General features: G+C 41.4%; 1 protein-coding gene across 2 annotated transcripts in view; it reads left to right on the top strand.

The window, feature by feature from the left end:
• The window catches only part of CARM1 (coactivator associated arginine methyltransferase 1), a 228,072-nt gene that overhangs the window by 96,337 nt on the left and 115,434 nt on the right, over window positions 1-16,301 (top strand). The window lies entirely within an intron of this gene.

Below are 16,301 nucleotides of genomic sequence, written 5' to 3'. Positions count from 1 at the left end.
AGGTAACACAGGTTGAAAGTCACTGATATAATGTATAGTCCAAGTCCTGTTTTTGTACTGGTTGTCTGGGTGACCTGTCCATTGTTGATGGTGGAGTATTGAGTCCACTACTATTGTTGTATTGTTATCTATTTCTCCCTGCAGATTCCCTATTATTTGCTTCATATGTTTAGATGCTACAGTGTTGGGTGCATACAAAGACATTCTTTGCCTGTGTTTACAGTTTTTGACTTAAAGCCTTTTTTTTCTTATGTAAGTCCAGCTGCTTCTGCTCTCTTTTGGTTTCCAGTTGAACAGCTATCTCATTACTTTGATCCTGCGTGTGTCCTTGAAGGTGAAGCCAGTCCCTTGCAAGTAGCATCACACTCAGGTTTTGGTTTGTTACTCGTCCATCCACACCATGCCTACTGGTTGGAGAATTTAGTCCATTTACATTTAGAGTAGTTATTGATAGATAGGAACTACTGACACCCTCTTATTAATTGTGTTATGGCTTGTTCTGTAGTTCCATTCCTCTTTTTTCTCTTGATGTTCTCCTTTGTGAATTGATGGTGTTCCCTAGTGGAATACTTCACCTTCTCCTTATCTTTTGTGAATATTCTGTAGGTTTTTGCTTCCTAGTTATCATGAGGCCTACATAAAACAGCTTACAAATATAACATTGTTTTACACTGATAAAAGCTTAATTTCAGTCACACGAAAACTGCACCTTCGTTCTCCTCCCCTGTACTCAGCTTCAGTTTCCTGTGTTCATTTACTTCTTTTTATGTTGTGTGCTTGTTAACACATGATTGTAACCATAGTTCATTTTTATGCTCTTGTCCTTTAATCCTTAGAGTTAAGTGGTTAACATACCACCATATTGCGTGCAGTGTGAGAGAGTTCTGAATTTAACTGTGTACTTATCTTCACCAGCGTGTTGTATTTTTTTTTTAAAGATTTTATTTATTTATTTATTTATTTTTAGGGGGGAAGGAGAGAGGGAGAGAAACATCAATGTATGGTTGCCTTTTGTGCGTCCCCTGCTGGTAGTTAGCCTGCAAGGAACTGGCCTGCAACCCAGGCATATGCCCTGACTGGGAATTGAACCACGATCATCTGGTTCGCAGGCCCGCACTCAATCCACTGAGCTATGCCAGCCAGGGCAGCGTGTTGTATTTTTTAAAATATATTTTATGTTACTAAGTAGCGTCCTTTCATTTTATCCTGATGAATGCCTTTCAGCATTTCTTGAAAGGCATGTTTAGTGGAGATAAACTTCCTGAGCTTTTGTTTGCCTGGGTGTGGCGGGGCAGGGGGTGGGGGTGGTGGGAGGGATCCGCCCCCAGGGCCGCCCGGCTGCCATGGATGAGAATAAATCTACCAAGACATGATCTATTTGGGGAGGAAAGGTGGCCTAATTCTCAAAGGAGAAGGGCCAGGAGCCTTTTCCTCAGTGGGCTTTTATTGGGTTCATTTTGCACAGGAATACAGGTAAAGCTCATCAATCATTGTTAGGCAGTAAGAATTAAACAATAGATAACATACAAAGAACTCTAAGGGCCTATTTTGAGTCAAGGTCAGATAGCTAAATAGCCATAAAACTTTGAGGAACAAACTCACTTCCTGCTTGGACCCTTATCATTTAATTGAGAGCATCCTAAACAAAGCAAGTTTCACTGGATTTTACACATTTTTTCTTAGGCCTGATTGCCCTAGGGAACTTGCCCTTTCCAGCACAGGGCTGCAACGCCCTTCGTCATTGTTTCAGGCTTAAGACGGGCAGGGGAAGTAAGGCAGCCAAGAGATTAAGAGACTTCTTCCAGACAGAATGAGGACTCAGGCTATGTCAAAGATGAGGGGTGAGGGTCCATCACCCCCTTTTGCTATCGCCCCCCAAGTCCTTCCCTAGAGCCTCCCCATGATTGTGCCTATCTTAGGTCATTCCCCTGTTGGGGAATCTTACCTGTCATTTGCTAACTGATCAAGCATTGGGTGCCAGGCAGGGTGAAGAAAAAGCAGAAGCAGTGCCCTTGCCAGGGAGATAAGCTTTGTCTCCTTAGTGGCTCATGGTCTGAAGGTCTCTCACTCAGCTATAGCCCTGGGGAGTTACAGCTTCTGAAACCATGCAGGGCGGTTCCCAACATCTGGGAAAGTCTTTATCTTGTCTTCATTTCTGAAAGATGATTTTGCCAGACAGTGAACTCTTTGTTGGTAGCAGTATTTTTCTATCAGCCCATTGACTATATTGTCCCACTCTCTGTGGCCTATAAGGTTTCTGCTGAGAAATCTGAGGATGCTGTAATGGGTGTTTTCTTCCAAGTTGTAAGTTGGTTTTCTCTTCCTGCTTTTAAAATTCTCTGGATTTGATTTTTTTTTTTTTACAGTGTTTGGACAGATTTTTTTTACATTGAGATTGTTCGGTGACCTATGAACTTCATGAACTTGATTTCTCTCCACATGTGGGAAATCTCACCCATTATTTCTTTAAATAAGCTTTCTGCACCCCCTTTTTCCCTTCTGGAATTGCAGTAACTTGCAAAATTTTTAAATGGAATTCCATAATTCATATATGCTTAGTTTATTCTTTTTTATTCTTTTCCCTTTGTTTCTGGACTCACATATTCTTTCTTCTGCTTAATCTGGTCTGCTGTTGATGTTCTCTGTTGCACTTTTTTCATTTCATTCATTTTTTAGCTCCAAATTTTCTGTGATTGTTTTTATAATTTCTATCTCTGACAATCTTTTTATTTTATCAAATTGTTTTGGTGTTTTCTTATACCTCATCAAGTTTCCTTAAAACAGCTATTTTGAATTGTGTACTGGGTAAGTCACAGATCTCCATGTCCTTGTGACTGGTCACTAAAAACTTATTGTACTTCTTTGGTGGTATCATGTTTTCTTGACTTTTCATGTTCCTGGACATTATGTGTTGCTGTCTTCCATTTGAAGTAGCATTTCTTCCTACAGTCCTTACTAATTGGGAGTGCTATGCCCTCCGTCAGCCCTGCTAATGATTCTGAGGCTCAGACCTTCTATGAATACACCTGACCATGTTTCTTGCCCCACTCTGTGGCAGAATTCTTAAGCTTAAACATATATATATATTTTTTTGATCCTGCAATGCAACAGGCTGAGTGCTTACAGACTTCCTTTGTCTTCCTAAAGGTGGTGCTAAAGCTTAACCTTGTGGTTTCTCCCTGGCCCACAAATTCGGGCCAGCTCTCTGGATATGCTCACTAGTTGCCCGTTGTCACTGCTCTTTTCAGGAACTTGCACAGAGAGCTGGCCACAGGGTGGAGATGTGTGTGGAAGTGATGCACGAAGCACTGGGGTTGTCCATAGGCTATGTGTACAGATCAGCAGACAAAGGTATTACCGGTGGCTTATGGACAGACTTCTTGGTGGAGTCCATGAGGCAGTTAGAAAGATCTGTGTTCCTATAATGTCCTCTAAGAGTCCTATTTGCCACTCTCCCCATCTCTTCCCATCTCCCAAGTCCTGCTGCTCCTGATTCACTGCTCTGAATGTGGTGAGAGAAATGAGCTTCTTTGGCAGGGTCCTGGGTAGCTGGGGAAGCCAGGTGCTCACTTACATGCTCTTACCTTTTCCATGCTCTGACCTTTTCCGTGGTAGGAATCAAAGGCTTAGAAGACTTCCCTTGTCCTTAAGCTGTGTTGGCTGAGGGGAGTAGCGATGCAGGTAAGGTCAGACTGTTATTATCCTCTCTGATGCGTCCAAGTCTGTACCTTTTTGCTCCAGCCACATGTTGGCACTTCTGGGCTGGAAACCTGGACTTTCACAGAGACTCTCTCATCCATGGGTGACTTCTAAGACAGAGTTTTCCAGGGGTTCCTGGGCTAAGAGGGCTGGATCCAGGTCATGGGCCACTGCAGGACACACAGCTGTGACCAAGATCTGTATGTCCACTACCCTCCTGAGTCACTCGATGTATGGTGCTGGTCCCACAGCTCTCACAAAGGCACTGTTGTCTGTGGATGGACACCAAATGGTCATTACCGGTGTGGTGGAGGGGCAGATACACTAGTGAGCGATGTCTTATTCAGCTGTGATGTTCACGTCACTCTGAACTTGATGTTTTTGTTGTTTTACTGTGACAAGTCACACAGTGTAAAATAGACAGTTACTTGGTTCATAAGAATAATGAGGAGTCAGCTAGAGTAATTTTTGATAATTTGGCTAAATTTTGCCAACCTAGAATAATAACTAGTGTTAAAAGAAACATCTCCAAAGAAAATTTCTGTAGTTATACCCACAGAATTCATTTGTGTCATGATTTTATAACATTTGGAATCAAAAACATATCCTCGTCTAGCCAATCTTTCTGGCTTCTGCTAAGTCATTTCTCTGTTACTGTGTTACATTGATGTGTTAGATGTTAATTTTATTTCTGCTCCTTTTCTTCCCTGCCATCCTGGATTAGTATAGCCAGCATCTTCCAAAGTAGAACATGCCACTCAAGGACTTCCTCTGTTTTAGAATTCTCCACTTTCTGGAGTATGGATGCTGGTATTGGAATGAACACTGGCCTTGCTAATTCGACTCGGAGAAAACTGTATCTGTAGCTGTTCTTCGTGTGTGCAGTGGAGATCACCACACCTCTTGGCAGTGAGGATTGAATTTAGTGAGGTCATAAATGTGAAAGTACTATCAGATGGAGCAGTTTGTCAGTGTGTGCCTGCTTTTTAACCATGGCTGAGACTGGTAGCAGGAAGCGCTCCTCTTCTCGGCTCCTGATTGCTCTCTTGCGTTTCTCTCCCCTCATGCTCTGTCCCCAGCCGCCTCCTCTTCACTTTGGTTCCTGGGCAGCTGCTACTGTGAAGACAGTGCAGCTCCCATCTGCTTTCAGCATATGGGACCAACACTGTTGCTTCCAAAGTTCTTGTATTTGCTGTTCAGAGCAGGGTTGGTTATTGTGCAGAAAGTGAGGCAGAAAATTGCAGAACGATTTAACCAGTGTCTGTCTTTCTATAAACATGATGGAATTAATAGATCAATCTTTTAATCTATCATTCATCTATGCATGCCTGTGCCAACATTTTCCACTGAGAATTTTAGTTTCCACACCCATTTGTGCAAGTCCAGGGGAAATACAGAAAGCACAGAAGACGGAGGCCAAGAGGAAATTAAAACACAAATCTGCATATTATAAGACCTACACATATTACTTCCAACCCATAATTTTGGCTTTGAGAATCTTGGCACCCAAGCAAAGGAGGAAACACTATTGATCTACAGATTTCCCAATGTCCATAAGGGAACAGTGGCAAGTAAGCAGAATATATCAAGCAAAGCTTCTTTTGGCATTTAGATCTGGCATTTTTCTTTGGCAAAGAAAAATTTTTGAGTGGCTTACGAATAATATTTGGAATATCCTTTATACCAGAGTATCAGGGTTCTAAACTCAACGACTCATGCTAGAGCTGGGTGCGGTTAAAACTTCAGGTAAGCCACAGATACAGAAAGAACTGCTGGTTGTAGATATGAAAACACTTTTGATAACCAGTATCTCTGGATTTAATTGTCCTGATTTTAGGTCCCTGTTATCTACCATCCCAGGTGAGAACAGTGCAGATGGATGTCAACCGGGAGGCATTCACTCAGTTACTGCTAAATCCATTGGTTGCTTGTAATTGAAGTAGGTGGTTGGGGCCATTTGTTAGGGGATGATAGTGATGCAGGGCAGTTCTGTGGACCTGCTTCCTAATTGGAATTGGTCTTCAACTGCTAATGTCACACTCCTGAGTCCCCTGGGTCATCCACAATTACAGGGGAAGGTTAGGGGCATGGACGGTGTAGTAAAAACTCACCTTCACAGCTGAAATCACACATCACACTGTAGGTCAGTCCACAGTAACCTTATCCACATGAAAAGAGGTTGTTTGGGAATGGCGGTTGACTAGTCCATAGGACTTTATCTAACGGCTCTAGAATCTGAACCTGCCCTGATGAGTGTCTGCACAAAATAGGCAAATAAAGGAAGTGCCGTGAAACTCCATAACTACTCCCATAAGATTCAGATGAAACAACTGATGAAAAAGATACCATGATGAAGTGTGTTCCACTGTCGTTTAGCTTTTTTGACTTCATGATGCTTACAAATAGAAGGGAGGTAATGGATATTTTACATTGCAGACTTGCCGTCCACTGAGTGTTGTAATTGATCCTTGGGGATATGGTCACACAGACTCAAATGCCTGCAGCGCCCAGGCAGGTCATGAAAATGCATGAAGTGAGCTGATCGCAAAGGAGAGGGCAGCTGTGGGGAACCGGGGGTGTGGTAGTCATTCAAAAGGTGGCATCGGCCACTGCCCCCGTGCCGATGATTGCCACAGAGACATTCAGACCCAGGGAGATGGCTGCACGGTTTTAGCCAGAAACTCACATTTCCTCTGAGTTGTTTCTGATTTTTAAGACACACAATTGTCAAATTTTAAAATGCCTCGGGGCTGGATGTAGTCTCTGCTCAGTCATTTTTGCACCCAGCAGACCAGCTGTGGAAAAGTGAGAGAGAAAACAGGAGAAAAACAAAGAGATTGAGCTAAGAAGACACGTGGCCATCCATGTCTTTAGACAGTTGTAGATTCATGTTGTGGAACAAACTACAGTAGATATATTTTGATTCTTAAAAATTAAGACAGGATTGTTAGTTTCTTGTAAGACAGTGAAACGATGTAGTTATTACTGTTAAATCTGTGTTTGAGCAGGAAGAGCGAGATCTTAAAAGTGCAAAACAAAAAGCACCTCCTCGTGCTCGGAACTGAATTTTTTGGTGCGACTTAAAATCTCAAGTCTGTGAGGTACAAAGTCCTGTCTTTCTTTTGCCTTACCTCAGGTATAGAAATTCACAACTGAATTTGTGGGCAATTTTGTCCTACTTGTCTTCAGTTAACATATAAAGAGAAAGCCCAGAGAGATTTCTGTCTACCTATTATGCCAAATTTTCACTTGACAAAATGAAGTGCCCAAACATTATGTACTCAAGCTACAGGCTTCTACTTCTGTTTTTAAAATTTTATGTCAGGTTATACGAATGCTTCCCGAAAGTCGGGGTATGTTTGGAGAATGTATGGAGTAGGGCATAGATAGCCATAAAAATGTTGATTCAAGCTATTAAACATCATTTTAAAAATTGTGTAAATCTAATCAGACTGGGAATGGGCCACCTGTTCGGTGTTCACCTGTGCTGCTTTGCTTGCTGGGAGGCATGCCGAGGCCTTGGAAGCCACGGAAACTAATTGAATAATGGCTTCTGCTGCCACATAAATAAATTAGTCCCTCTGTGAATATGCGTTAAATGCTCCAGAAGGTGCATTCTGACCTCACTTAGTGAACTGAGATACCATTTGTCTTTCTCCAAGTCTGGTGACCTTCAAGTGATTAGGTGGCTTTGTGGAATTCAATTTTGATCCTAACTAACGTAAATATAGGAGGGTCTTCACCGTAATGGGATTAAAACACTACCATTGAAATGAGCCAAATGGCAAATTGGCAGATTCACCGTCAGAATAAAGTATGACATAGGTTAAATCACACATATACACTTGAAATGAGTACAACATAGAAATTGTTAGTAAAACCAAAAATCAAACCAAATCAAAACCAAAAAACCCCACAAAAGCCAAAAAACTAACTTATCAGTAAACCGGCCATGGCTCAGGAAAGAAATTGTTGCAAAGTGAGTGGGGGAACTTCTGTTCGAGTCAAGGCTGTCTACACAAAGTATGTAGCTCAAGTCCAAAAGGGAGACTTACTGTAAGGGAACGTCTTGGGGCATTTGAGGCAGAAGAGCAGAGTCCTGAACGATTGCGGGAAGCAGGTATCCGTTGCACCTTCTCCCTCAACTGCATCTCATCTCATCTCATCTCATCATCTCTCTCAGGCCCCTCTTCCCCTGTGTTTAACCTAGCATGGCCACCTTCCCCAAGCCTGCATTTCCGTATAGCTAGGATGACTCAATTATTTGTCATCCAAGACAAGACTCTTCTGAGTGTGAAATGAAACATGATCAATAATTTCTCCAAGATACAGGCTTAAGTTGGGCAAAACAAGTTGTAGATTCACACCCTCCCCACCCCACCCACTTGTTGAGCCCTAGAGCTGGTGTCTGTTTATTAGTGTCTGGGTTTCCTGCTTCAGGCTGAGCTGTCTCCTCCGATCAGTAGCTCACCCTTAACCAGTCTACCGGGTGGGGTATGGGATCTGGTAGTGAAAACAGAGCATCAGGAGCTGTGAGCAAGACTCAGGGAGTGTGGGCAGGAAAATAAAGCGGGTGACTCTGGCAATGTCATGTACTCAACGTGGTATAGAACCAGAAATGTTTGGTCAGTTGCTTTGTAGTGATCGTCCACAATAGCAGTCTGCTGCCGGGAGCAAAACCGGTGTTTAGGCTAGGCCAAGCTCAGAGATCGCAGAGGCCAAGAATCTAAATGTCTATTTTCCATGGCTCATTGTCTCCGAAGCACAGATTTTCTAACTCCTACTTTCCCTGTTTCACCTTAGTCCGCACCTCTCTTTCAGTGGTGGTCACCTGTGGTTTGGCCTGTCTTTAATCTACTTCCCTGTTATCTGCTTCAGATAACAGGAGCTCAGTTTATCTTTGGGTTTAGATACGGCCAACTCAACTCTTGTCGGTTGGCACTGATCTCTGGCTATAGCAACTGATTTGGAGATGGACCTATGGGCCTTTGATTTAACCTAGGTCCGTGAGACTCAATCTGGGTTTTTTGTTGGAATAGTTTGGAAGTCCTGAGCTTGCTGAGCTAGTAGAAAGGTGGTTCTGGAGATGCCGAGGGTCATCTAGTCCTGTGAGGTGGGTGCCTACCCGAACGGGAAGCTAAAACAGAGAAATAGGGAGACAGAAAGAGGGACATAGAGAGAGAAAAATAGTAATAGTGAAAGAGAGAAGCGGGGAGATAGGGAAGGGAAGGAGTGGGAAGGGAGGGAGGGGAGGAAAGGGAAAAGTGAAGGGGAGAGGGGAGAGATGAAAGGAAAGGAAAGAAGAAAATGTTTACATCATTTGAACTCCTGGACACAAGCATTCTTGAAAATAGAATTTTAATCCTGGATTTTTCAGTTTTGTGAGCCATAAAGTTCATATCTCAGTTGAGTTTCTACCACTTGCCAACAACAGTTTTCACTGATATCCTTTCTTTAGCATCTTGTTTCTGCTCTGGCTCAGTCAGTTATTCCTCTGGCCAAGGCTGACCCCTGATGCTTCTGCTTACTGGAGACCACACAGTTTTTAGATCGTGCGATTCCTCGTTGATGGGTGATGTGTCAGGACAAGTGCACTAAGATCCCACAGGGATCAGAGACCTGGCTCAGCATCCAAACATATGAACAATCTATCCATTCATGAATGGTGGAGCTCACTCTTTTATTAATGTTTAGGCCACTGCTGCTCATCTCAATAAGTGTGTAATTGGTTTTGAAGACATGCACAAAAATTGCTTTTGAAATTTGACAAGATCCCTGGCCTACTTGTTTTGCATAAAATTTTTGACATTTAGAGATGTGACAAATACACAAAATTCTTCCCCGTGGTCTTTCCCAGTGCCTTGTACTAAGGCAGTGATTCCCAGCCAGTGTACTCTGTGGCAGGCACACTGGTGCGCCACAAGAACTGTGAAAACGCGAAGTACCTGCCTATTTAGTCAGGGGCACTGACCTCTTTCCCCTTAGGTTTTCGTCCACAAGAATGACAACAGCCAACCCAACAATAGCTATCTTGTGTGAATGAATCAAAATCACACCCATTTTTGGGGTCAGATCAGCAAAAATACTTTTTGGTATGCTGCAAAATTTCAGTCATTAGTTTATGTGTGCCATGACGTGAAAAGGTTGCAAATTGCTGTACTAATGTTTTGGTTGCACAAAAGTAGTGTTAGGTAAGTATTACTATTGATTGCAAATTATAGGTTTGGTTGCTAATTGTAAGGCTTCGAGAGAAGAGAAAAGCCAAATAATACATTGAATTTCCTAGAGCTTATAAGTACCTTTGTTTTAAGAGAGGTTGATTTGGCAATTGCTTTTAAGGAATGAGGACAAATTCTTTTTAAAAAAAAAAAGGATCTAAATGCAATAAAGGAGACATTAGCTTGCAGTCTGGAGAAGCAGTCCATTTTTCTAGTTTTCTCACATATGCAACAGGAATATGCAGTATCTCATAATAATGCTACCTATCTATGGTGGGCGCTCAGAGAATCTACCTCGTTTCTAAATCCTTTTACTACTTCCCTGAGTAAACCTGCTTATACGAGGCTCTTCTTAGGATCACCCTTATGTTTAATTTTACTCAGCAGCAGAGTTCTCTGTAAGTATTTACCATTAGAATGTATTCATTTTTTTCTCCTGCTCCACCTGGCACTACCTGAAATTGCAGTGCTTTTCTCTGGGAATATGAGTACATATACACACTCCCACACACATGCACCCTATATCTGTACATAAAATTTCCTAAAATCCAGTTTGCAGTTGCCTCAGTTTGGGAGTTGGGATGAAGAAAGTATGGAAACTATTTTATGCAAATGTTATGTTGCTCTTTGTTAAGGGATACAGAAGCATAGTCGTATTGCGATTTAGGAGTTCAGATGGTGAATACATTTTGACTTAACATGGATTGTACACAGAAGATAATTTGGTTCTGCCAGTGACACCTAACTAGAAGAAATTTTTGATTAATTAAATGTTGCTAAAAGATAGAGCAGCTGGGACCAAAAAGTTAAGTTCACCTCTGGTTAGGGACTAAATGAGTCAGTGAGAAAAATAAACCAGCAATTCTAAGGTAATTACTTTGGGAGAACTGGACCAGCCAGGAGGTGAGATTGGAAAGGGATACCAAAATAATAATAATAATAATAATAATAATAATAATAATAATAGTAGTAGTAGTAGTAGTAGTAGTAATAGGAAGACAGGAAAGGGGAAAGAGAAAGAGTGTTTTTAGCCACTCGTTCATTCAAGGATATTTATTGGATACTTACTATGTGCCGAGTATCATATTAAGCACTAAGGTTTAATGGTGAATAAATCTTTTGACCTTCATAGACTCTACATTTTACTGGGTAAGCCAGAAAAAATAAACAGACAAATAAAAGTGATTATTATGCCACATGATGTGCAGAAAGCTCCTGAAGGGCGATGGAGACAAGGCCACTGCAGCTGTTGGCACCACAGTTATCCTGTCAGAACGATGCCCTAGGGCGCCATCCTGTGCCTCCAGCCCCCACCGAGTAGGGGGGGGGGCGGGAATGCAGTCTCTCCTAAGCTACGTCCATTCCAAGGGGAAAGCACCACAAAGCCAAGGGAAGGAGAACTGAACGGGGTGTGTGGTCAACACTGTTCTTTTTGTATACTAACTGCAGGAGAATAGATCGCTTCCTTAGGTGCCCAGTGAAAAGAGCTTTGGCACACTTGAGCTGATAGACTGGAGAGAATGAAAATAGGCTGTCTATAAGTGACTCAGGACAGCCTAAAAGCAGTTCTGCAACAATGTCTAGAGTGAGTGAGTTTGTTTGCTTGTTTGTTTGTTTATTTATATTCAGTATAATTCATTCTGTATTAGTTTCAGATGTACAGCATAGTAGTTAGGCAATCATATGAAAAACTAATCATCAGAAAGAACCTATGCACCCCTATGTTTATAGCAGCATTATTTACAATAGCCAAAGTCTGGAAGCAGCCTAAGTGCCCATCAGTAGATGAGTAGATGAAAAAAGATGTGGTACATTTACACAGTGGACTACTACTCAGCTTTTAAAAAAAAAAAAAGGAACTCTTACCCTTTGTAACAGCATGGATGAACCTAGAGAATATTATGCTAAGTGAAATAAGCCAGTAAGAGAAAGACAAGTACCATATGATTTCACTTATATGTACAATGTACTGAACAAAATAAACAAACAAAACTAGATTCATGGATGCATGGAACAAATTGGCAGATCTTAAGGGGGGAACACATTAGAAGAGATCAGCCAAAGAGCATATATCCATAGCCCATGGACTCAGGCAACAGTGTGATGTATTATTATTTGTAAAAAACCTACACCATGAGTATCATATTGTCAGTTGTGGATTTTCTGGTCTGATATGGGACATGTGGCCAGAACAGCTGAGGCATGCAGGCAGGTATTACCCTTCCTTGGCACAGAAAGGTGCTAGTATCTAGGTAAATAATTTTTTTTTGTAAAGCACCACAGACTGTATCACTCGTAAATAGAAGCTATTTAAGAGAAGCAAGCAAACAAAAACAGATCCCTTCAATATGGTCTTTTAAGAAAAACAAATGGTATGTCTCAGGAGTCTCTATTGGTCCCTAAATATAACTACACGGTAAAATTGAGAAGTAATGGTTTGTCAAGAAGAAACCTAAGCCAACACTGAGACACAAAAGGGGTAATTACGGCCTTGGCATGGAACTGCCTTGAGCTTGGTTAGTATCTGTATGGTAGGGAAGATTATATCCGTGTATTTATGGAGAACATTCAAAAGACTTTTTTCTTCTATGATTTTTGTGCTTTTGAGTCTTACGTTTAAGTCTTTCATCCATTTTGAGTTTATTTTTGTATATGGTGTAAGAAGGGTGTTTAGTTTCATTTATTGTGCATATATCTGTCCAATTTCCCTAACACCATTTATTGAATAGGCTGTCTTTTTAAAAAGATTTTGTTTATTTTATTTTTAGACAGAAGGGAAGGGAGGGAGAAAAAGAGGGAAACATCAATATGTGGTTGTCTGCCCCGCCCAACTAGTGACCTGGTCCGCAACCCAGGCATATGCCCTGACTGGGAATCGAACCTGTGACCCTTTGGTTCTCAGTCCAGCACTCAATCCACTGAGCCATACCAGCCAGGGCTGAATAGGCTATCTTTACCCCATTGCATGTTCTTGCCTCCCTTGTGAAATATTAGCCATAAAAATCTGAGAAGAAAACATAGGAGTAAAAAATCTTGGATGTTTCTTGCAGCAATATTTTTTCTGATATATCTCCTCAGGCAAGGGTAACAAAAGAAAAAATAAAATGGGGCTACATAAAGCTAAAATGATTTTGTACAGCAAAGGAAACCATCAACAAAATGAAAAGATACCTCACTTAATGGGAGAACATATTCATCAATGATATATATGATAAGTGGTTAATATTCAAAATTCATAAAGAACTTATAAAACTCAACACCAAAAATGCAATCCAATTAAAAATTGGGCAAAGGACCTGAGTAGACACTTCACCAGAGAGGATATACAGATGGCCAATAGATATATGAAAAGATACTTAACATCACAAATCATTAGAGAAATGCAAATTAAAACCACAGTGAAACATCACCTCACACCTGTCAGAATGGCTAACATCAATAAATCAACAAACAAGTGTTGGTGAGGATGTAGAGAAAAGGGAACCCTCATGCACTGTCTGTGGGAATGCAAATTGGTTTAGATATTATGGGGGGCAGTATGGAGCTTCCTCAGAAGTGGAAAATGGATTCCAGCTAAAAATGGATCTGCCTTTTGACTGAGCAACCTCACTCCTGAGAATATATCCAAAGAAACTCAAAACACTAATTTGAGAGACTATGCCCATCTCTATGCTCGTTGTAGCATTTATTATGTTAGCCAAGATTTAGAAGCAGCTCAAGTGCCCATCAGTAGACGAGTGGGTGAAAAAGCTGTGGTACATTTACACAATGGAATACTACTCAGCTATAAAAAGGGAGATCTCACCTTTTGTGATAGCATGGATGGATACAGAGAGTATTATGCTAAGTGAAAGAAGCCAGTCAGAGAAATGCAAGTACCATATGATTTCAGTTATATGTGGAATTTAGTGAAGAAAATTAAAAAGCAAAACACAAGCAGATTCATAGATACAGAGAACAAACTGTCAGAGGAGAGAGGGGTTGGGGGCTGGGTGAAAAAGGTGAAAGGAATAAGCAAAAACAAAACCCACCTCACAGACACAGACATAGACACTTTTCCTGTGATTTCCAGGGGGAAAGAGGGGTAGGGGGAGGTAGGAGAGGGTAAAGGGGGAGATAAGTGGTGATGGCAGGAGCCTTGACTTGGGGTGGTGAACACAGCACAATATACAGATGATGTATCATAGAATGTACACTTCAAACCTATATCATTTTATTAAGCAATGTCACTCCATAAATTCAGTAAGAAAAAAGGACTATTTGTTGAGCAAGTGAGTTTACTACAGGCTTAGAAAACCCAGGCAGTGAGCCAAAGGGCTCCCTGGCGGGAGGCAGAGCATGGCTGGCGGCCTCTGGGGGCGCAGAGGGAGTTGCACAGGTCTCAGGGCATGAGAGCTGGTTAATGTTAACCAATGTTTTTTCCCTAGTGTGTCTGAGAATTTTAACTTTATTTCACTTTATTTTTTGGTGAAAACATTTACGTTCTCTCTTATCAAACATCAGTTACAATACAGTGTAGCAACTACAGTCATCATGTCATGTGTCAGCATCTCAGACAGACCTCGTTCGTCTGATAGCTGAGTGTGTGCACACCTTTACCGCCGTCTCCCTACTTCCCCCGGCCCAGCTCCTGGCAACGGCTCTTCTCTTCTCTGTTCCTGTGAGTTTGGCATTAAAACATCTGTTAACAATGAGGTCAAGGAGAGACAACTTCAATGACTTGGAAAGTTATTCATAGAATTTTAAATAAAATGATCTGGTTATAAAATAATATGCAGTTTTATAAAGAAGAGAAATGTTTACGCACATAACACCTCAAAAGAACATACTGAAATGTTAATAATAATTAGTAGCTTGTGTAATAGGATTTTTCTTTTCTTTTTTTAATTGGTTGAATTTTGTAACTTTTTAATATGTTTCATGTGTTGGTTTTATGATTATTTTTAAATCATTGTTTACATTCTTTCCTTTGTAAGGGCATAATTGCAAAAGGTAAAGAATTGACAGAAAATTTTTATAATGGAGATAAATTTAAAGAACCATTCTATTTTCATAAAAGAGATCCATCCATATGGGAACACTGGCTAAATAAGGGTTTATAAATTGGAATGAGCTGTATAATGTGGTGAAACATTGATTGTTCAGAATACATTCTGTCTAATCTTGATTTATATTTCCACCAAGATTCCCCCCCTTTATCCATCTCCAAGTTTCTTTAGCATAGCTGCCAATCCTTTGAGCAAAAGGAGCTGTGCTAGGTATGTTTACTTATTTATTCTCCAAAAAGATGTGTTTTAACTGCCGCCACAAGGAACCACCCCAGGGCTTCACAGGGCTGCCTCACCAATTGAAAACAGTTTCACCAAATTCATTAGTCACTTCTCCAGATTTACATTTTAGACCTTTTATTGGGGGGCTGCTCTGTAAGCACCATGTTTTGAAGAGATAAATGAGATAAATAAGGCTGGAACCTCTAAGTCGTGCCCTAGAAGTGTGATACAGATAGATGGGCGTTTTTAAGATTGATGAATTCAGTAAAATGTGAAAGACAGTGGTAAGCTGAGAGAATGAGATTGGAGCCAAGGCTGCCATCCCTAGCTACACATGGAGACTAACTCTGGAGGCTTTTGATAAAAAGTGGACGTGCCTTGTCCTACCACCACGACGTCGGATTAGCAGATATAGGATGAGGGTTCAGCATCCAGATTTTAAAAACTCTTCCCTGGTGATTCTGGTTTATAGCCAGTATTGAGGCCCACTGTTCTATAGCAACTGGTTCTGCATGTGGAACAAGGAAATGCTGGTTGAACTGCAACTGGAGGATGAATAGGAGTTTGATGTCAAAAGGTGATCTAAACAGATTCCAAGTCCAGAAGCCAGGCCAAGGCCAAGTTGACGTGGGACTTGGTCAGTGCCTCAGCATGACAGACACGTGGAGATGCGGTGCATGTTGTGTGTGTGTGAAAGGAGGCAGGGCATGGATACCCACATGGATACCCACACGGGCAGAGAGACTGCGCGGGCTGGAGCTCATGGTGAGCAGAGTGCTGGCCATCAGGGACCCAGCGTGGGCAGTGAGACCTGCTCACAACTCCAGGTGGAGATGGCAGAGGCCACAGGCAGTGAGAGCCACAGGCAGGATTTGAGAGACATTTTTCAGGCAGAAGTCACTAAATCTGACAACTGTACATGCTGTGTTATCTATTAGTAACATCACTTCTGAGTTTTTTTGAGCCTTCACTTTTACATTTTTTCTTGAAATAGAAAACATTCCCTTGTAGTCACATATCTCAGCTATTTTAACTCTCCTCTATGTGCCTAGAGAATACTGTGGGGAAAAAAACAACCCTGTCACTATGTAATAGAATGAGATTTCATATATAT

Source organism: Sturnira hondurensis, unplaced genomic scaffold, assembly GCF_014824575.4.
Source record: "Sturnira hondurensis isolate 20B ecotype Veracruz unplaced genomic scaffold, ASM1482457v3 Scaffold0013515, whole genome shotgun sequence".
Classification (NCBI taxonomy): Eukaryota; Metazoa; Chordata; class Mammalia; order Chiroptera; family Phyllostomidae; genus Sturnira; species Sturnira hondurensis.
The sequence above is the reverse complement of the archived record's forward strand: the minus strand, read 5'-3'. Positions and strand labels throughout refer to the sequence as shown.